This window comes from Petaurus breviceps, unplaced genomic scaffold (genome assembly GCF_028583685.1).
Source record: "Petaurus breviceps papuanus isolate PSGF00001 unplaced genomic scaffold, PetGlider_PUasm1.0 689, whole genome shotgun sequence".
In the NCBI taxonomy this organism is placed as follows: domain Eukaryota; kingdom Metazoa; phylum Chordata; class Mammalia; order Diprotodontia; family Petauridae; genus Petaurus; species Petaurus breviceps.
In genome coordinates, this window is record NW_027186458.1 from 244,608 (window position 1) to 268,410 (window position 23,803).

General features: G+C 37.7%; 1 long non-coding RNA gene across 2 annotated transcripts in view; it reads right to left on the minus strand.

Moving 5' to 3' along the window:
- LOC138174488 (uncharacterized) overlaps positions 1-9,782 on the minus strand; it is an 18,578-nt gene extending 8,796 nt beyond the window's left edge. Inside the window, exons 1-2 of one of the 2 annotated variants that reach the window (XR_011171739.1) lie at positions 9,611-9,782; positions 6,206-6,391 (exon numbers count right to left, since the gene is read on the minus strand). This is a non-coding gene — a long non-coding RNA (uncharacterized lncRNA). The remainder of the gene's footprint in view (positions 1-6,205; positions 6,392-9,610) is intronic. The other variant, XR_011171740.1, reaches the window with a different exon arrangement.
- Positions 9,783-23,803: the final 14,021 nt, after the last annotated feature.

Consider the following 23,803-nt stretch of genomic DNA (forward strand, 5'->3'; position numbering starts at 1 on the left):
TATCTATCTATCTATCTATCTATCTATCTATCTATCTATCTATCTATCTATCTATCTATTTCTATTCCCCTCAACTGTTCTCATATTGATAAAAGTTTCATCAGTTACAATTATCATTTTTCCATGCAGTGATGTAAATAGTTCAACTTTGGTAAGTTCCTTATGAATTCTTTTCCCTGTTTACCTTCTCATGCTTCTCTTGCCTCTTGTATCTGAATGTCAAATTTTCTATTCAACTCTGGTTATTTCATCAAGAATGCTTGAAAGTCATCTATTCCACTGAATGACCATATTTTCCCTGAACCATGTGTAATAAGAATGTAAATTTTAAAGATCTTCCCTGCCCCTAGGCTAATGTGCACCTGAAGCCTGGGGTGGGAGGCTTGTTTTTCAGTAGATACTTCTTGATTGGCCAGTGAGTCAATAAGGTTGTTACATTCTCTGAGCCAGGAGAAGGCTATATAAGCCCTGATGTGTAGCTTTGTTTTGGGACTCACTTTGAGAAGTATTCTGTGATTTTATTTGAATTCTGGGAAGCCGTTGTTGAGAGTCCCCCGGCTTTGAAAAACCCAGAATGTGAAAACCCAGATGTTGACTGGGTATGAATGTAATGGTTGGACAGTTTGGAAATCTGTCTACTTGATGTTTCTTTCTTGATAAGGACAATTGAGGAAGTTAAGTTCCAATAATTCATATCAACATTGGAAGGATAATTTGTTCATGGCTTTGCGTAATTTGAATAATAGACCATTGGGAGGAAGTACACCTCTAGCCAGAATGATGACCCCCAATCTGCAAATTAGAAAACAACAAACACACAAGATCCCAAATATTGAGTATTGGACCTTGAGGCCAGATGTCCCAGCACCGTACCCAGGACCACCTGGTTCAGTGGGGTATGATTTACATTGTTTAGAGGACTTTTGGTTGGACAGAAAAGAAATAAGAAAAATCTCCACTGGGATATGCATAAGAATCCCTAAAAATCACTTTGGACAGATTTTACCCAAATCAGGATTAGCAGCTCAAGGAATACATGTATTGGCTGGAGTAATAGATTCTAATTATCAAGGAGAAATTGTTGTAACATTCCAGAATTTAGGTGAAGGGCCCATACAGATTCACAAGAATGATAGGATAGTTCAATTGATTATTGTTCCTTGTAAAACAATGCCACTTGTAAAAACTGACCCTCCTTCCAAAATAACTGTCACAGGAACTGAAGGATTTGGTTCTACTGATAGAATAAAATCAGGAGCTAAAGTACGGGTAAAACGGAAGCCAGATGATGTTCCAAAGGCTGCAGAGATTATAGCATATGGGAGGGATAACACTGTAACTATTGTTTATTCTGGAGAAGATGATTACAAAATTGTACCCTTAACTCATTTATTCTACCGTGAGTGAGGCTACGATAGTCTGGTTATAGTCTCTTTGCTTTTTCTTGATTTTTTGTTTGTTCACCTTGTTTGTTAGATTTGTTTCCACAGGCTTGGTACCCTCCATCTGTAGATGCCTGATAGCTTAAGCTGGATGTCACCCCCTGTTTGCAACTGTGATGTGTCACCCTTGGACCTGGCATCAAGCATATTAAGAACTGACCTCTCAAATGGGACCCCTTAGGACAGGGACAGCTCTACATCTGATTTCAGCAGCAACTAGCCATAGAAGAAGAGATCTTCACCCCTTACCACAAGATTTTGGGGCCCCATTTGTTTGGGGTGGGGGGAATGATGGGGAGCTTGTGCTCAAGCCCCACCCTAAAATATGGTTTTCTGTGTTTATTGTGTGCTGTTCTTGTTATATTGTTGTGAAATTTTGTTGACACCAGTTATTCCTACTGTATTTTTGCCAAGTAAGGGACATGAAAGACCTTGGGGCCGAATGTAAGGGTTATGGGATTTAAAGATCTTCCATGCCCCGTTGGACTTGCTGACGTAGCAGGAAGGGGCGGAGCAAGAGGAAGCGGAAGCCAAGCTAGCGTTCCTGCGGTGGCTGGAGGTGGTGGCGGCGGCAGCAGCAGCAGAGGCAGCGGCAGCGCAAAGCCCTTTTTGACTTAGCCAGAATTTCTGCTAAGGACTCCTGCTGAGGACTGCCAGGGGCCGGAGCTGCTGGGAGCGCGCTTCCCGGACGCTGGGTGGTTGCTGTGAGTGGGGAGAGGAGGACCTTTGCCTGAGGTAGCCTGTTCTGTTTTAAAGGCTTGAAAATGTGGGTACTTTCTACTTTATCTACCTGTGCCCATGTCATAACTACTCTGATGGCTTTCACTTTCTGGTTTTTGGACTCAGTCTTTTGGTATCTTAATAAATTTTCTAGTTTATTTCCCCATATGGCAAGCATGACATATTTTGTAATGGATAATTATATCAGCATATTTGTAATCTCCATAGGCATTGTGAATATGGCATTGCTGATTCACCATGATACTCATTTTTGCTGGGTAGGTGATTCTTGGTTTTAATGCCAGCTCCTTTGGCCTCCAGAATATCATATTCCAAGTCCTTCAATCCCTAAGTGTGGAAGATGTCAGATCCTGTGTTATACTGATTGTCTTTGCACAATATTGACATTGTTTCTTCCTGGCTGCTTTTAATATTTTCTCCTTGATCTGGTAATTCCAGAACTTGGCTATAATATTCCTAGGCATTTTCTTTTTGTGATTTTTTTCATGAGGTGATTGGTAGATTCTTTTAACCTCTATTTTGCCCTCTGCTTCAAAAACATCAGGGCAATTTTCCTTGAGAATTTCTTGAAGGATGATTTCTAGGTTCTTTTTTTTTGGTCATGGCTTTCAGGTAGTAAAATAATTATTAAATTATCTCTCCTGGATTTATTTTCCAGGTCAGTAGCTTTTCCAAAAATATATTTCACATTGCCTTCTATTTTTTCATTTGTTTGGATGCATTTGATAGTATCTCGATTTCTCATAAAGTCACTACTTTTCATTTGCTCGAATCTAATTCTTAAGGAATGATTCTCTTCACTGAGCTTTTGAGATTCTTTTTCCATCTGGCAAATTTGGCTTTTTAAGGCATTCTTCTCCTCATTGCCTTTTTGAGCCTCTTTTGCCATGTTAGTTAGTCTATTTTTAAGGAGTTATTTTCTTCAGTCAGGTTGTTCACTCTCATTCCATAATTTTCTTGCATCATTCTCATTTCTCTTCCCAATTTTTTCCTCCACTTCTCATATTTTGTTTTCAAAATTCTTTTTAAGCTCCTCTCAGGCCTGTAACCGCATGGATTTTCTTGGAAGCTTTTGGTGCAGGAGGTCCGACTTCACTATCTTCCTCCTGTTCCATGTTTTGATCCATTTGGTCCCCAAAATAGGAGTCTAATGTTGGGTTGCTCTGCTTGCTTTGCTTCCTTTTCTTGCTCATGTTGCCAGTCAATTACTTGATTTTTGGGCTTTTTGCCACAGTAGAACTCTGCTACAAGGCAGGGGAATTTTGTCTCAATTGCTGGGTTTTTCTCAGCTCCTGAATGTATTACTTGGGTGTCCTCTCTGAAGCCTCCACAGGCTTTGGCAAACTGGTCATGTACCACAGGACCTCCACCCTAGACTTCAAATCCAGATCCAAGCAAATTGAAACAAGAAAGATTACCCCTTAGACTGGTAGTTTGGTCCCCCTACAATATACAGGCCAGGAGCTGAAGTTGCCACATGGCCGCAATACATGGCCACCATTCCTCAGCTGCTTCTTGCCCTGGGGCAATGGCTAACCATACTCCCAAACTACTGGATCCCAAAGTCCACACTGCACTGACCTCTCACTTTACTTTGGCATCTATACATTGATAATCCTGGAACTGCCACAGCTTCTGGTGATCTTAAGTCCCTCTGGCTGATGGCTGGTTGTGGCTGCCCTGAGTCTAAAACCTCAGGCTTGCTAGGGGCTGGGCTGGGCTCCCAGAGCACTGTGCTGGCCACTTCCTGCCAGACTGCCAGGCTGTGATCAGTGGGAGGTTAGCTTCTCTGTGTCATTTTGTGGGTTCTGTAGCTTCAAAGTTTCTTCAGAGCCACCTTTTACATGAATTGGAGGAGGAAGTAGACAGAGTGGCAGGGAAGTCCTTTTTCTACTCCAACATCTTGACTCTACCCCCTTAGCAGTAACACTCTTATCAGTGACTTGGTTATTGATCAATAAGTATGTGTTAAGTTTGAGCCCAGATTGGGACTATATGTCTTTCAGGTGATAATCAGTCTTTCAAATTAAAGAAAAACAAGGGCGGCTAGGTGGTGCAGTGAGTAAAGTGCTGACCCTGGAGTCAGGAGGATCCAAGTTCAGTTGCGGCCTCAGACACTTAACACATACACACACACACACACACACACACACACACACAAACTAGGTGTGTAAACTTGGGCAAGTTACTTAACCCCAATTGTCCTCCAAAAAAAAAAGGCAAAAAAAAATTTAAGGAAAACTCTTCATTGGAAGGGTGGTCATCAAGTGATGGTTATCTTTCTGTTTCAGAGATTATGCAGATATGTAAGGGTTGTAAGCTGCATTATTCTGAAGGGTTTATGCATCAGGGAAATTCAAAAGCTTTTGAACCATTGAATGTTTCAAATACTGTATTTAGAATAAAAGCTCTTGAATGAGAGAGAGAGAGAGAGAGAGAGAGAGAGAGAGAGAGGGAATGTACTGCAGGTGAAATGTTTTAAAGATTTTTTTTAACTACCAAATTAAAAAAAAAAGTCTTGGAATAGAGGTCCCAGTTGACAATGAGCATGTCCCTAGTAACAACTGCCATTACTACCATGGGATGTTTTAATAACAGTTGGTTTCAAGGTTTTGATCTGGTATTCTGCCTTTTTCTTTGTGGTGTGAGGGAATTTTGCTTATGATTTTGCAACAATTGACTTAGTCTGATCACAGGCAACTTCAGGAACACTGAAAACCAGTTGTTGAGCCAGAAAAAGAAAGGTAACCCCATTCAAAATATATAATGAGATTTCTGTTTTCCTGTTAATTGATTTATACATATGTACAGGCATGTACAGTCCCATCAACCAGTTTTAGCAGCATTGTATATCCTGTATTTGGCTCTTAAGTACATCGTTACTTATCCCCCTCCTACTTTCCATTCTTCGTACACCTTACCCTCTGCCATGTACTCTGCCAAACAGTAACACTAGCTCCCTTGTTCTTCCTCACACTGTGCTCCATCTCCATCTCCTAACTATGTATATTTTCACTGGCTGTGCTCCATGCCTGGAATGCTCTCCCACCTTATCCCTACCTCCTGGCTTCCTTAAAGTCTCAACTAAAGTCCCATATTCTGAAGGAATCCTTTCCTGATCCCTCTTAATTACAGTGCCCTCCCTCTCACATTACCCCAAATTTGTCCTTCATATGTTGTTTATACATAATCAATTGCATATCATCTCTACCATTAGACTCTGAGGTCCATGGAATCAGTAAGTATTTTAAATTTGTGCGTGTGTGTGTGTGTGTGTGTGTTAATGATTGATCAGTACACATGAGTCCTCTTCCCACAAGATACTGGTTGGTAGGTATCTGCATGGATTCCTCACTCTTCCTAATTGATCTCCTGCCCTCTAGTACCTTGACTCTCCTTCCTTGTCACAGCTATCAAGTAACACTCTAGACAAATGGTGCATAATAGAACCCTTATTTTCTTTTCTACCATCTATGTGCAAATTCTCCTATTTATTGTTTGATAAGTTCAAAAATACAAATTAAGATGAATTTTATAAAAGCAATATTTCTATGGTAAAAGTCTGGCTATATCACTTACTTAAAAATAGTGATTGTTTATTTCTTCTAGAGGAAGAGTTCTTTTTTTGAAGCAATTGGGGTTAAGTAACTTGCTCAAGGTTACATGGCCAGTTATTTTGTGTGGGTGTTAAGTATCTGGGGCCTGAACCGATCCCAGGTCTCCCAACTCTGGGGCCACCACTCTTACTCACTGTGCCACTTGGCTGCCCCTAGAGAAAGAGTTCTTAACCTGGGTTCATGTATTTTTTTTAACATTTTGAGAAATGTTTTTCAATATAATTTGTTTCCTTTTTAATCCTCTGGATTGTATTTTATGTATTTATCAACATGATTCTGAAAAGGGATTGCATATATTTCATCAGAATGGTCCATCACATAAAATAGTTAGAAAATTCTGTATCAGAGAAAACCACAAACGCCTTTTATTGCATTAGATCCCTTCATAAGCTTTCTGCAGCCTACCTTTACAGGGTACTGAATATTATTCCTCATCATGACCAATGTGATTTAGACAGACTGGCAGGCTTGTTCTTCCCTGGATGGAACTGGTTTATCAAAATCAACTGTTAAATTTCCCATGTGAACACTTACATCCCAGAATTGGCAAATGCTGCAAATCAGGGCTTGATCTATCATTTTGTTGATTGTCTAGAGTTAAGAAAGAGATGGAAAAATATTAATAATTCAGATTAAGCTTAAAATGTGTTGAATGTGCTTTTTTTTTTTCCTTGAGAGCTGGTTATTGAACATTTACCATCATTCTTCTGCCTGTATAGGACATTCCACGTCTATGTTGATGCACAAGCTGCCTCCCATTGCAGAAATGCCTCCATACTTAACTTAGTTTCTTAGAATGTTTCTCTTCCTTTGAAGATTATCTAAAAGACCACATCCACCATGGATCCTTCCTGTTTCCCTCACTTGCTAGTGCCCCTCTAATCAAAATCATTTTGTACTTGCTATATATATATATATATATATATTACATAGTATATACAATATATACACTATATATATAATGTGTTATATTTCTATATGTTTGCATATACACATCTACTCGCATGTTTCTATTGTCTGAATATCCATATATATTGGCAGGTATTTTACATGTTCTTTACATCAACAAAATAGAAATTCTTTCAGGGAAGAGACTTTCATTTTTTACATAAGTCTAGAAGAGTGCTTAGCACATAGTAGTATTTTAGCAAATTCCTACTGTTTAATTAATTCATTGCAGCATGCATATAACTCAATATTCACATTGACATTTCCCCACAAGAAATGCTAGCAGGACTATGTGTGTACCCACAGAAAATAAGGTGTGCCAGGCAGATAACTAGTATTGATTAAGTACCTACTATATTCCAAGCCCTGTGCTTGGGAACACACACACACACACACACACACTCACACACACATACACACACTCACACACACACTCACACACACATACACACACACTCACACACACATACACACACACTCACACACACATACATAACACACATACACACAATACACACACACACACACACACACACACACACACACACCAGAACAGCCTGCTTGTATTTGGCAGGGATGAGCCACATGGCATGGAACTGAAAACAATCTCCTTTTAACAAGAACCCTCTTGGGGTTAATATCCTGCAGAGTAGGCCTCCGCCCCAGCTGCACACCCCGCCACGTATGCTCTAGGATGGGAGCAGATGATATGTTCCCATATCGCAAAGCAGATTCTGTGACTCCACAGCCATCTGTGGGAGGGTGATCACTCTCCCCACTTAGCCACACACACTTAATCTGTGTTTATTTTAAGCTTTATGAGAGTTTAAGTTACAGCCAATCAAATTGTCATATACAAACTGGAAATAGCCTCTCTTAGGGGCAAATACAGGGAAAGAAGATTTGGAAGGGGTAAGGGGGGCAGGGAGTAGCTGGATTTGAATGGAGCCTGCCTCAGGCAGAATTATCCTCTACCTGCAGCTTTGGTGTCTGTGGCCACCAACAACGTTTCCTCTACTGAAGTAGTCTGGCTCAAATATGTCTGTTGTGCATTTGCACTGACCTGAAAATTCTGGGAAAGAGATTTATCTACTGACTGACGCAGAGCCTGCCAGAGCAAACACAGGACAGCTAAATGCACAGCCTTGGACCCTGCCAGGCTGATAGTGCTGAAGGCTTACATGCTCCCTTTGCCCCTGAACTCCCCTGGGAGAATTAGCACTGCTCCCTGCTGGTAAATATGCACATTCAAAGGGGGATTTCCAATTAAATGCACTAATGCAACTTTAAAGCTTCAGGAAAAATTAAATTCTTAAAGGAGTCAGACTTTGCCTTTTTTTTCTCATTGCAACCATTGCTATTTTTAAGCCCCACCATCATTATTACTATTGTTAATTAGAATGATAGCAATACTGATCATAATAATTTATATTAGAAAGATCTTTCATTTACCCTATATGTGCCACATCTTTGGATTCTCACAATAAACCATGGACAAGGGTTGTGGTGTGAGTGGGAAAGGAGGTAGAGGTGCTACTATTCTATAGAAAAGATTTTTAGGGCCAGAAGGGAGCATGGAGATCCATTATTTCCTCTAATTCCATTTAATCCTACCATTTTATAGATGAGGAAACTTTGATTTATGGGAGTGGCAAGATGCAATTCAACAGCGGTTTATCAAAGTGCCCACTAAAGGAACCCAAGAAACAGAAATCAAATGTATCCTTGACCTTTGAGGAGGGGCTTACATTCTACATGTCATTGTCCCAATTTTACACATGAATATGCAGACAATTCTAGAGGTTGACAAACTTGGTAGAGATCACTAAGCTAACAGCATCTGAGTTGGAACACAGAGATTATCAGACTCCAATGTGTCTGCAAACTGTTGGCAAGTCACTGAACCTTTCAATGCTCAGAATATTCCAAAGGCTAGTGTCAAGTTTGAAGGATCTGACCAAAATTCAAAGCCCACACTGCCTCTTCCTCCCTGAATTTTGGAAAGTTGCTTCAATTCTCTAGGCCTCAGTTTCCTGTGTTGAAAAATGAGCAGGTGGGTCCAGATGACCACTAAACTTCTCCCAGGTCTAAATCTATGATTGTCTGAATACTTTAGCAAAAGTCATCTACATAGCAATTAAATAATTAGAAAATCATTGACTCTAATAGGGACTATTATTAGTCATCTGCATTTATTTAGCCTTTGCTACAAGTAAACAAACTCCAGGGGACACTCTGAGAGAATATAACAGAATGTGAGGTCACAGTCACTTCTTTCACAGAGCTAACAATCTAATTTGGGAACAGGACATGTGCACTTGAAACAACTATGGAAATATTTATAGATCATCATAAACCTCAGTACAAACTAAGGTTGTGCAGACTGATAGTTTAAGTTGTCTGTGATACAATGGAACCATTGCAAAGGCCATCCGTGAAAGTAAACGGCTTGTTGGTTGACAAGGAAGCATGTTATTTTTGTAACATCCCCCTTGGGTGGGGAGCGATCCTTTCAGGTTTGGCTTTTACAGAGGGATGGTATCAGCTCTGGTCAGCAGGGTGACCCTGTGGCATTGCACTCCTGATACATAAACCCCTGCCTTTATGCTTCCCAATAAAAATCTGCCAGTGGACAATAGAGTCAGTATAAAACATTTGCTCCATAAATTTGAGGTACTCTCTCCCATACTTACCTGGCATCAAAGGGAAGAGTGGACTCATCTACAGTCCCGTGGAAGTGAGTTATACCTTTAAGACAGACATGTGGCAATAACAACTCCCAAGTCTTAGTACTTCAGGGATTGGAAATAATAAAACCAATGGGCCATAGGGGACCAAGAAGCTATCTCACCCCACTCCTACCTTTTTAATTTGGAAAAAAAAAAAACAGGACCAGGAAAGTTCTGTGTCTTTTCCAAGGTTATAAATGTAGGAAGTGCCAAAGGTTCCTTTCTCCCTTTGCAGAGGTCTAATGGAGATCTCCTTGAGTGCAGTATCTCTGCTAAGCGAATTGCTTGGCTGATTTCCCAGGACCTGCTCCTCCCCATTGCTTGAATCTCAATGGGCAGAATTAACTCTTTCTTGAGTCCATAGCTGACTCTCTTTTCTGCTGTCATCAGTCCCCATTCATCCAAGTGACTTTCTCCCTCAAAAACAGGGCTTTCTGAATCTGTGTTTGTCTGGAGTATGTATCTCTTCTCCCTTAACATGTGTTCAAAACTTCTTGAGGAAACATATCTTCTTTCCCTCTTGTAAAAATGCTTCAAGATACCATGATCAGTGGGGTATTGCTAGAGGGAAAAATGTCCTCTTCCTCTTTCAAGAGTCTCCTCAACAAAGCAATCTCCAAACTATATTCCATTAGGTTCCTAAGCTATGGGTAGCATGAGCATCTCAAGTGATGGAAAATGGGCTCTTCTGATTTACTGAGAGAAAGGTGTTGAAGGGATCAAGGAACTGATGCGTCATAATAGCTTAACCCTCATTAACATCTTGTACTTACAGTTTGTGCTTTGTGGATTGGAGGGCTGATCAGAGTTGTTCATTTGTTTCAGCTGTGTCTACACTTTGTGACCCCATTTAGGGTTTTCTGTGCAAAGATACTGCAGCAATTGACCATTTCTCCAGCTCATTTTATAGATGAGAAGCTGAGGCAAACAGGGTTGAATGACTTGCCCAGGACACTCTGAACTCAGGAAGATGAATCTTCCTGGCTCCAGGCACAGCAGTTTAGAGACTGTGCCACCTAACTGCCAAAGATAATAAAAAGAGCTGACATTTATTTAGTGCTTGCTGTGACCCAGGCACTGTGCTAACAACTTTACAATTATTATCCGATTTGATCATCCCAGAAAGATTGGCCTCTCTAAATGTAAGTGAGGAGAGGACAAAGGAAAAGCTGTTATGGAGAGGAATGAAATTTAACTTTACAAGGACACAGAGAAGGGTAACAAAAGAAATGTCCAAATGATAGAAAGAGCCAAACAAATTCGAGTACAGGTATATAGTGAAACATTCTTGGACCATTAAGGAAAAGAGTATGAAGAATTCTGAAAGACACAGAAAGACTTCCATGAGTTGATGAAGGGTGAAATAAATAGTACCAGGAAAACAATGCACAATGAGCACCACTATATAAATACAAACACCAACACCACCAAAACCAGGAAACTGAACGCTATCTCTAGAAACTGAACACTATGTATAATGACGAAGCTTGTCCCCAAAGAAGAAATGTAAGGATGTACCTTCCTCCCTTCCTTGCAGAGCTGGGGCATTTGTATATGGAACAAACATAAGTATCAGAATTGGTTTATATACTTCAAAATTTACTAAACTACCTTTTTCTTCCTCTTCTAAAATTCCCTGTTATAAGGGGCAGCCAGGTGGCTCAGCAAGTAAGAGCACTGGCTCCAGTGTCAGGATGACCTGGGGATCAAATATGGGCTCAGATACTTAGCACCACACCCAGAAATAACTGGCCATGTAACTTTGAGCAAGTTACTTAACCCCGATTCCTTTGAAAAAAAATCTCTGTTATAAGAAGGAAATGGCTCACTGGTTAAAGGAAAGAAGGATTCAGAAATGAAGGTTATGTCAAAACGTTAGATAGCAGTAAAATGAGATACTAACAAAAGAAATTAGTTGACTGGAAAATAAATGATATATTGAATTAGAAAAAAATAAACTAGTGGAATAGTGTGGAATGAGGAGGGTCATTCATGATGGAAGACCTTAAAGGTTAGATTGCAGACTTTGTATCTGATAGCCAATTCAACCCTACATTTACAAAGTATCTAGTATTTGCAGACACTATCTTAGGTGCTGGATAGACAAAGACAAATCACTCATTTTATTGAGGAAGATCAAATGGTCAACAGATAAATAAATATAAAATACATTGTCGAAGGGGGAGTACTTAAGAAGTGAGATAGCTATATATGTACACACATATATACATACATACTTATATATATATATATATGTTTATATCTATACTTATGCATATACCTATATCCAACTAACCTAAGTCTCTACATTTATATCTAAGCTGTACCCATATTTATATATCTATCTGTGATCATATTTATACCTGTGTACATATATAACTGCATCTATATCTGTACTCATATGGATAGCTCTATCTAATCTGTATCATTTCTATATCCATATCTTTGTCTATATCTGTATTCCATTCAGTTGGATGTAGATTCAAGAGGACCTGGGTTCAAACATCTTGTTTCAGACTTTTACCATGTGTATGACCACAAGCAAGCCATTTAATATTACAACCTTACTTCCATCGTTTGTGTAATAGACACGGATAGTCGTATCTTCATCACTCTTTGGGAGCCAAAAATGAGACAAGAGTGAACGGTGCCTTGCAAGCTTTAGAATACTACATGAGTTATTTCTATCCCAGTGTGATTCTTAGGTGGGGAAGAGCATTATAAAAATCAAGTTTCCAAAGGATTATTACAGTAATGGAAAATAAAGTAGGCTGAAGGAAATGGAGAGGAGCCAGATAGCTACTGCAATAATCCAGCAGTAGGAGGAGAAGGGAACTCTGGAAATAGTCAAGAGTCAGTAAACCCACAATTATTAAACATTTACTATGGGCAAGCTATTATGCCAAGCACCAAGGATACAAAGGAAGGCAAAAATGCAGTTTTCCTGCAGGGGCTCATGTTGTAATGGCAGAGATTACATGCAAACAACTTGGTAATACAAGATACATGCAGAGGAACTTGGAGGCAAACACAGAAGGATAAGGAATTAACTGCACAGGGAGTTTGGAGTTGGGGAAGGTCTGCTGCAGAAGGTGGGATCTGAGCTGATTCTTGAGAAAGGCTAGGGAAGTTAAGAGGCAGAAGGGAGGAGTGATAGAATCCCAGGAATGGGAGACACAGAGTGCAAAGACAAATGGGAGATGAAGCATCCTGTTTTAAGAATAGCAAAAAGACCACTATGGTTGTATTATATATATGTGGCAGTGGAACAAAAGTCATTCGCTGATTCTTCCTCCACTTTAGGCTTGGCTTACAACCTTTTCAGTTAAATAACTGACTATCCATGTGGTAGGTGACCTTGATATCATTTTTATCCCTTTTGGATGCTTCTGATAACATTACTGAAAACATCTTGCTAAAAAGTATGAGAACAAGCCCATGCCTGATTCACTCCATTGGTCACTGGGAAAGAGCACTCATGTGAAGGTGAGAAGAAGTGGCACAATGCCACTTTCAAGGTCTCTCTGAAGAGCTTTGGAATTAACTGTGAGACATGGCAGACACTGGCACAGGACCACCCAGTCTAGTGTGCATGCATCAAGGAAGGTGCTGTGCTCTGGGAGTAAAACGGAATAGCAGTGACTCAAAGAGAATGTAAGTGTGCAAATTTAGCGACATCTCCACTGCAAATGTTCATCTGCACTATTTGGGCCCAACTTGTGATAGAGCCTTGTGAGCTTTCCTCCCCACTCCCCAAGATGGGGTGCAATCTGAAATCGGCTATACATGTACAATTGTATTAAACATATTTCCACATGTTTCTGACTTTGATCAGCCACAGCCAGACACACTATACCTTGACCTTTATAGTGATGTCATTTTGGTCCTCTTTGGGAATTAAGAACAATAATCAACCAATGTGGAAGAGGGCTTTTTAGCAAGATGTTTTCAATAATGTTATCAGATACTTCTGATAGAAGCTGAAAGTGAAAAATAATCCATCTTTATTTGCTAAAGCAGAGGTTCTTTACTCTCTCAGTCTCTGTCTTTGTCTGCCTCTGTCTCTCTGTCTCTCTGTTTCTCTCTCCCTCCTCTCTCCCTCCTTTCTCTCTCTCTCTCTCTGTTTCTTTCTCTCTCTGTTTCTCTCTCTCTGTTTCTCTCTCTCTCTCTCTTTCTCTCCCCCCCTCTGTTTCTTTTGCTGTCTCTGTTTGACAGATTCCTTTGCCACTCTGGTAACTCATTCTTAGAAAAAAAAAAGAAAATTAAATGCATAAGTGTCTCATTTTACAAGGGACTAGAATTGTAAATAGCATACTACCCTTTGTGTTTTGCTCCAGGGCACAAACATTTCTTCCTTTGATGGATGAAATACTCAAATTTTACAATCCAAGATATCATGAGGCACAATGACTGCTTTTCCAACCCATGTTTCCCACTGACATGGCAGCCCTCTTTCATGGGCATTGTCTTCAAAGCCATCTGTGGGAGTATTCAGCTGCCCTTTCTCCCAGAACAATTGCTCCTAAGAGTAGAAAATCCTTCAAAGCACCTTACCTGTCCATTTACTTCTCTTCCCCCCCCCCCCCCCCTCCGACTCTTACTGTTTTGGACCTAAGAAAGATTCCAGTTACAACTCTGGGAACAAATCTGTTGGGTTGGAAATGACTATTCCTTCTCTTCTCTAAGATAAGGACCAGAAATACCTTCTGAAGGAGATTAATGGAGAATAGAGGATCATAGTTATAAAATATTACCTTTTTAGGATCAGAAAGCAAGAATACATTGGTATTACTATCCCTATTGCTTTTTTTCATGTAATTTTATTTGGAATTTTTGATGAAAATAATATATCCATCTACTAGGTAGGAGGTATTCAAAACTTAGAGAAAGACAGAGAGAGAGAGACAGAGACAGAGACAGAGACAAAGAGACAGAGATAGAGACAGGGAGAGGCAGAGAGAGAAAGAGAAACAGAGAGCTAAAGCCTGCAATGTAATGCACTGGGTAAGGACACTCAATTTGGATTCAGGAAGATGTGAATACATCAGATTCTTACCACCTTTTGACCCTGGAATAGGTACTTAACCTTGGCCTGCCCCAGTATTTTAATTTGTAAAATGAAGTTTAATATAATAATAGTACCCGTTTTGTAGAGTTGTTATGAGGATCAAGTGAGATCACATGTACAACATCTTACAAACTCTAAAAGGCTACATAAATGGCATTATTATAATTATTCCAAATGAAGGAAGAGTGTTCAGTGTCCATTGGATCTATTTTCTTTTTCATATGCTGTAGTCCGTCTCTCATTTCCCTAGCTTCATATTCCCCATACCTAAAACACTTCCCCTCAGAATCTCTGGTTCCATTCAAGTTCTAGCTCAAATTCACCTTTTGCAATCCCCCCTCCCCAATTCCTCTGTATTTTTCCTTTACTTTACTCTGTATGTATGTTTTCTGCATCTATGTTTACATTGCCTCCTTCATTATAATGCAAACCTCTTGAGAAAAGGTAATTTTTTTTCTTTTTCTGTATTTGTTAGCCTTTTCTTTGTATTCCCATAACTTAATACAATGCCTGGCACACAATAAGACATTAATAAAATCATATTGTTGAACTGACTAAAGAAAAAATACTTTTTGATTGACTTATTGATTAAAATCATTAGCACAAACCTATTTCTACATTGGGGGGAGGCTGAGTTTGTGGCGGAATGAGGAAGCTGGTCATAACTCACTTAGTCAAAGAGTACATAAAAGCTTGAATAACTTTCATTCTGACCACTTGTGAAAGATTTTATGTAACTATATGCTGCATGATCAAACTAAAATATGCATTTCTCATAGAAACCTGTGTCTGGAATTGAGCATACCCTACTTAGGAGAGCTCAAGCACCTCCTTAAACAGTCATACAAATGTCTGCAGTTTGTAATTTGAACTCCAACAGAAACAACTTTTTAAAGTGGTTTCAGTTTCTTTAGTTTTAGAAGGGCATTTAAATAAAATTGTAGGTGAAATGGTTACTTTAAGACTTTCCCCTTTCTTTGGAAAGTTCTTCCAAATGTTGAGGATAATCCTTGAGGGGGAAATGTTTGATTCAATTATAATCTTTCTTAATATTGTCTTCTCGCAGTTAATTGTGAAAATAATGATAATGATGAAGGGAGATACAGCCATTCATTTCACCCCCGTTCTGGACGCTGATCAGCTATCCTATTAGTGAGCAATGAGACTGTCCATTTCACATCCATAAACCCTCACCCTGTCGAATTTCTATTCATTTGACTGAATTTTTGAAAAGAATCAAAGGTGCAAATTGTCTTGTGAATGTAAGAAATTTCTTGAGAAATATCATGTGATAAGAACATGTAAAGCAGCTCTTATCTTGTTTTTTTGGTAGTCAAAATTCCATTACTAATAAGTCCATCCCCAAAGTCCTGAATGCATATTAAACAGCAACAGCAACAACACAAACCTTATTAGGAATGAAAGGGGTAAAGTAAGAAGCAACCTTAGAAAAGTATTGTTTTACAAAGGAGGAAACTGTCTAGAATGAGAAAAAATGCCAATTAAATGGGTCAGCATGGAGTCACAGATGGAGAAGGAGGGCCATTTGCGTTGATGTCCTATACTGACACATCTAGTCAAGTCACTTAATTTCTTGGTCCTCCGGATAACTTACTAAGATAATTACAATTATCCCTTTCACATTGTAACTTTCCCCACAGTGGTTTCAATATATTGTGGGTTGGCATCAGAAATTAAATGGGAATTTCGAGAGAGTTTTACAGAAGCCACAGATAACACAAATAGCTGCTTTATTAAGCTGTATTATGATGTCTGTAGCTGTGGGAAACAAGGCTACAATTCTTATAAGAATCAAGCAGTTGTGACAAAGTAGAAAGTGGGTAGAATGTAGAGTGAAGAGCCACGTTCATATCTGTATGTGTTCAGTTGTTTTTAAATCCTGTCAGACTCTGTGAGCCCACTTGGGGTTTTCTTGGCAAAGATACTGGAGTGGTTTGCCATTTCCTTCTCCAGTTCATTTTATGGATGAGGAAACACAGGCAAAGTTAAGTGACTTGCCCAGGGTCACACAGCTAGTCAGGGTCTGAAGTGGGCTTTGAACTCGGGAAGAAGAGTGTTCTTGACTCCAGGCCCAACAGTATATCCACTGCAAGGCCACCGAGCTACTCTGACAAGTTCAAATACAGATTCTCATCCTTACTAACTTTGTGATCATGGACAAAGCATGTTAATTCTCTGAATTGGTTCCCTTAGCTTTAGGATATTGATAATGACACTTCCATTGCCTTCCTAATGCAATTTGGTTAAATCAGTCTTCTTTACCCAAAAGCAGAGGTGGGAGAATACACACACACACACACACACACACACACACACAAATATATGTATGACATATGTATATGTATGTGTGGAGAGCACTATAATGATTAATGCATAGCTGTATGTACAACACCTGAATCCTAAAGAATTGATCAATCCATGTATTTAACCTTTCCTATATTCTCCATTATTGGCATATTCAAAGGTGCCAAGGGCATGCTTACTTTGTATTGCTAAAAGACTCCAGCTCCATTTGTCTATTTCAGCATAAGACTGCAGAGCCCCTAACATCTGCAGGCCATCTCACGTTCGGGCTGTTGCCCAAATAAACCCAATCTTTTGGAAACACTTCTGTGCATCTTCATATGCCCAGCCTGGCTAAGGACAGATATCCAGCAGCAGAAGTGAAATAGATGAGATACATATATCCTTGAATCTTTCTTATATGACTAAACATGTTCACATAGTTTGCATATTATTTAGTAGTGTATTTAGATCAAGGGAATATAAAATTATGTTGTTTATTATAACCAGCATCTCATAGGTTTTGCTGTAAATGACGTCTCCATAAATTTTAAGTACTATGTGAATGGGAATTGTTAATCTGTACCAATTGTTTGAAAAACAAGACAAAGATATTAAAACTCATAATTTAATTATTTATAAATGTATTTATAATTGTATTTTTGAAAATTATTTTTGTAGATTACTTCTAAGAAAGCATGCTACTTTCCAAAGAGCAACTAAATACTGGAGTCCTATTTGTTCATTCCTTCTGGAGTGACATCTACAATGGTAATAACAAAAATTACAGCAAGAATGGTATAATGTTAACAATGAGCATTTACATAGCACTCTACAGTTTGCAAAGTATTTTACAACTATCCTCTCACTGAATCCTCACACCAATTCTGGGTGGGAAGTGTTATTCTTATCCCCATTTTATAGAGAAGGAAAACTGAAGTTAAATGACTGCCCATCTAGTAAGCTTTTGAGGCAGGGTTTGAACTCACACTGAAGCTAGGATACTCCAGATTGCAGATCAGAGCTAATCCTCCTTTGTTTAGGCCAAATGATTAAATTGATTATATACAGTAGCTGAGTTTTTTTTTTTTTGCATGTGTGTGTGTTGAATTCCCATCTTCTGATATTCTTTTGGGTAAAATGTTAGTCTCTCACTGTACTTAAGGCTTAACTGGTGAGTCACCACTGAAATAAGTTAACAAGATGAGTAATGGCCTGATGCTTGAATTCTGTCCCATTAATAAATATGATAAGGTGCCAATTTTGCCCTCTAATTTTTATGCAATATACTAAAATATAACCATCGAAGAATGCAGAATTTCCCCCCCAAAAAGGAATGTGTTTTGTGAAGCAATCAAATGAATAATTAAATGAGATGGGGTACCCTATGTTTGAATGAACTAGATAGCATGCAGCCTTCCCCATGATCCCATTGTAGATTATTAATATCAGTGTTATGATTCACACCTATGATCTCATCAGGACAGAGAATTCCCTGTAGAATATTCCCAAAGGAAATTTGAAAGAATTCCTAATTTTGCACTATCAAAAAATAATTATGTGTAAAGCACTTAATTCCAGTGTCTCAGATGTAGTAGACAATTAATAAAGGATTTTCCTTCTCCCCCTCCCCCTGATTCCTAGAGTTATTTAGAGTCATTGGGTTGACCACAGTCATATATTGGAGATAAAACACAGAATATATTGGAGATAAAACTTGAACCCAGGTTCCAAGATTAACCTTCTATCCACTATATCATTATAATACATGCAATGCAATCCACAAGGAATTTTATGTGAGGAGATCATCTGGAAAGATGTGATATATGAGTAAATGGACAGAAGGAGACTCTAATCCTGTCTGGATATTTTAGTTATATCATCAACCAAAAGAGAACAAAGTAAACTTAAGTGGTTGGCTCAGTTGAAACCAACTCCAGATAGTAAACTTGAATAATGAACTCCACACATGAAGAATGCACCATTTCAATTAAACTTCAGGCAATTTTTTAAAACTTATTTTCCCCAACTCTTAATAAAGTTTTGGTCAAATGCTTTCACATCTGTTTTTAACACTTTTTCTTGCTACCAATTGTGTTCCAGATTTTTTTTTTTTACTCCTTGATATAACATTAAAAAAAATAAAGTTCTTCTCCAGCCTCGACTACTCTTTGTATGTGACTACATGTATAAAATGGTATAGTTAAATGTTTATCATATGTAAATATGTACCATGTGCATATTTGTACATTTATGTATAAAATGCATTAGAGTTAAGACTTCCTTATGACACTCTCCTTAGCATTAACATGGGAGGGGACATTTGTCTAAAACCTTGAATTAAGTGCAGTCATATCGATTTTGTAAAAGAAAGCTGATTGAAACCATGCTTAGAGGGAATGAAATGTAAATGGAAGGTGGAAAAAATAACAAGAGAAAAGCAATCAACTACCTCAATGTTTTGTCTACAAGCACCTTAACATCTTCCTTTTTGGAAGCATGTTTGAGGTCATTATTAATTTGTTATAATGCAGGTGTTAAGTTTTACTGGCAATTCACTTTATTTGGTTTCCTGTGTGATACTGTGAATTTTATTTTGTGCATGTTTTGAAAAGTTACAAAAAGAGGTCTTTACCAGTTTTCCCAAGGAGTCCATGACTAAGAATGAAAGTTTGAGAACCCTTTGAGGTATGAAAACTACATCCTAAAATACTACGGAAAGCAGCCTGAATCAGATTAAAATGTAATTGGGTAGTAGTGAAGAACATAAATAAAACTCCAATAAAACACAGACAATGTTAATTTGTGGGTTTTTAAGTCAACATGTGGGCAGCTAAGTGGCAGGGTAGACAGTGCTGGTCCTGGAGTCAGGAAGACTCATCTTCCTGAGTTCAAATCTAGCCATAGATACTACTAGTTGTGTGACCGAGAGCAAGTTACTCAATCCTGTTTGCCTCAGGTTCCTCATCTGTAAAAAGAGTTGGAAGAGGAATCTATCTTTGCCTAAAAGAGTCAGAAAGAACTGAAAACAACTAACAACAATAAAATGGACTTGTGACCCACCAAAGTCTTTACACACAGCTTAGTGGCTCCATTTCCATTGGGTTTTGTTACAACTGCCCTAAGGCTTTGTTATTATCCTCTGGTTCCTTCTATCCTGAATATTCTGTGGTCCTAGGCTGGAAGTCTGATGAATGTTCTAATAGAGAGCTCCTGAAACTTGTTTGACCTTTGTCTGGATGTCTTGGGTAAAAGTGGGACACAGACATGACATCCTAGATCGTGTTCTCAGCCTCTAACTCAGTTGCAAACATGTATAAATAGGTTTCCACTTGAATCCCCCACAACACCGAAAGCATTTGCAGACATCTCTTTCTCATCCCCTTGACCCCCTGACCCCACAAAATACTAACTGTATTGCAGAAAGACAATAGGACATGGAACAAAGAGGCCTGGTTTGGAATCTCAGCTCTTACAATGGTTGTATCATCATAGGGGAACCACTTCCTGTTTGTGGGTATTGATTTTCTCATCTATCTATGAACTGAGGCTAGGATTTGTTGTAAGAAATATATGCTCTAAAGGATTTTATGATTATATATATATATATATATATATATATATATTGTTGCAAAATCTGGATTTTATGAGTTGTTCACTTTATAGATTTGGGGTCGTTAAAAGATTTTCTTTTCACTTGTCATCTCTGATCAACATAATGACTTACCACAATACCAGAGGAGTTATGGTGAAACATGCTGCCAACCCCTGACACTTTATTTTAAATTTAACTATATCTGTTTATAAAAAAAAAGATTTTGTTTTCTTGCCTTCTCAATGGAAAGAAAATGGCTGCAGAAGGAAGAGGAAGCTCTTAGATCATCCTTTGAGAACAAAATAAAACTTTATTAATTTTTATTTTTTATTAATTAAATTTAGTTTTCAACATTCATTTCCACAGATTTCGAGTTCCAAATTTTCTCTCCATCTCTCCCCTCCCCTCACCCCAAGTTGGCATGCATTCTGATTCCCCCTTCTCTCAATCTGCCCTCCCTTCTATCACCCCCCATCACCTTCCCTTCCATAATTTTTTGTCCTCTCAGAAGAGTGTAATAGTAATGATGGGTTATTGCATCATGGTTTAAGTATTTGTTAATGAGTCCTTATGAGTTACAAATGTTTAAATATTTTCTTTATGTTTTAAAAAACAATAAAAATATTTATGTGCTATTCCTTATCTAATTCATTCACTGAAAACCTTTTTAGAAGTGACCCTGATAATTGCTTTTGAGGGCAAAACTCTACATAATTTATACCTAAGTTTTCTTTTAGGAATCCTTAATACATTTTTAGGCTGGGGGAAATAAAGAGCCAGGGAATAAGAGAAAAGGGACTTTCCCTAAGGATTAAACTCCTGTAGGAGTCTAAACCTGACATTTCTTTTCTGGAAGAGTTTTCTCTCCCTGGGATGGTGGTTCAATGTTTGCATTCTTGAATTCATTTCATGTATTTGTCCAACATGAAAAAAAGCCATGAGGGTAGAGCTGAGTAGAAGGCTTTATCATTATCGACAAAAGAAAAATAAATGTTATGACACATTCCAAAAGGTTGTTCAAAAATTACCTAATTGGTAATAAACATTTTGCATATAGCCTTGAGAATTTCTGCAAAAAATATTTTGCTCTTTAATGAATATGTTATTCTCTTGTGTCTATAGTTAGTTTGGTTTCATTTTGCCTTTGGTGATGTGGACTGTGAATATTTTGCATAAAATACAACAATGTAAAATTGACCTATATTAGGAGAGGTAATGGGTATTCTTGTCTTTTTGTGTTAGATGCATGACTTCTTTTGCTAATAGAAGTGTGTTAGATTTCTGTAAGAACAAATAACATATTTAAAATATGAAACTGGAATTCTCAAAAGTTATACATTCATTGAAAAAAAGACTATGCAAACAAACAAAAAAACCTTAAAATCAAGGCCTTTGAAAAAAACACTGGTAAATCTTTAGCCATATGGATTAAAAAAGAAGAAATTAAAATGTACAATTTAAAAAATGTTATTAAAATATAGGAGAAAATAGAAAAAAAATTATTATTGGTCAAGTTATATTCTAGCAAAATGGATAATTTAAGAAAAATATTTTTCAAAAAAACATAAAATACTCTCATTGACACAACGGCAAAAGGATATATTATATAAATAATTTCAGAAAAAGAAATTGATTTAGTAATAAAGGATTTGTGGGAATTTGTCATAGGAAGAAGGCAAGCTAAAAGAAAACAAACAAATAAACAAAAAAAAACCCATTACAGATAGATTTCCAGGAAAATTCTTATCAAACTTATAAAGAATAACAAATACCTACACTTCAAAAAATTTCTTAAAAACTGAGAAGGAAGAAAGTTTATGAGACATTGTGTGACAATGTTTTAATATCTAACGCATGGAAGAATAAAACAAAAAAAGATAAATATAGGCTAACTTAATGTTGATGCACATTTAAAAAATTCATATCCCTCCAAAACTATAGTAATTCACCCAAAATATTTGTTATTGTCCAGTTAAATTTAAATCAAGGCTACACAAATAATTAGGAAAATAGACACATTTAATAATTTTGGAAACAAAGACATACCAAACCAGGATTCTATCCCAATACACAGAACACATCTTTGAAAAAGTACAAGCCTGATTTATGCTAAAATACCTACAGAGATGGCGCATAGAAGGGACTATTTTTATGAGTTGAAAAGTGACTAAATGATACTAAATGATGAAGAACTGTAAGTTTTGCCAACAAATGCATGAATACAAACATTATACCTCCATCTCCCCCTGTTATCAAAGTTCTAGAAATGTTAGTGATTAAGTGGATGAAGGTAAACAGAGGAAACAATAGTACCACCATTTATCGATCATTTATTTGGAATGTGACAACTGTGTCAGTTATTGCTGATATTTCTTAGAGATCTGGTATCCAAAGATCTATAGACAGCTCACATAAAAATGTAAGACCCAAAGCTAATGCTCAATATCCATATAGTCAAAAGGAATTGATAGAGTCAATAAACATTTATTAAGTGACTATTATCTGCCAAGTACTGTGCTAAATGTTAGATAGCAACAAATGGTTCTAGAAAGAATTGCAAATTATTTGCAACTACATGGAATGTTGCTTCAAATCAGTCAGAATCAGAGCAAGGCAAATAAACACAACGGTGAAATTTTACGTCACAGCCAGTGGATTGGGATAGATGATAAAAGAATGAAATACTTAATAGTGAAGAGTGCTGTGGTAATGCAGTCACATTAGCCCGCTTTTGGTGGGGCAATGGATTAGTTCAACCCCACTGGAAGGCAATGTGGAAATGTGCTAAAGAAATGAATAAAATGTCTCTATTTTTTGATCCAGACATTCTAGTGTTAGGTATATGTGCCATAGGGTACTATGATAAAAAGGAAGATCCCATATACACCAAAATATTCACAGTGGCCCTTTTTGTGTTATTGTATAAGGTAATTAGAAACAACATCCATGCCCATTTATTAGAGAATAGGTAAAATAGTTATGGCCCATGAATGTCATGGGATATTTTTTCATCTTCAGAAATAATGAATATAACTACAAAGAAATATTGGATAGATTATAGGATTAAGTGCCAAGTGAAACAAATAGAAGCAGGAACAAAATTTAAACAAGTTTTAGACTGATGTAAATGGATAGAACAACAATTAAACAATGTAAATTGCACATTAATATATTAATAATAATTAATATATTAATAACCAATGTTTGCTCTAATGGAAAGATACAAGGGAAAGAAGGTGCCCAGCTTTTTTGGAGAGATGAGCATGATCACAGATACTATCTGGCCTAATATTCTCATTTTACAGATAGCTAAAATTTAGAGAGTTTAAGAGACTTTTCTAACTTTATAAACTTGGTAA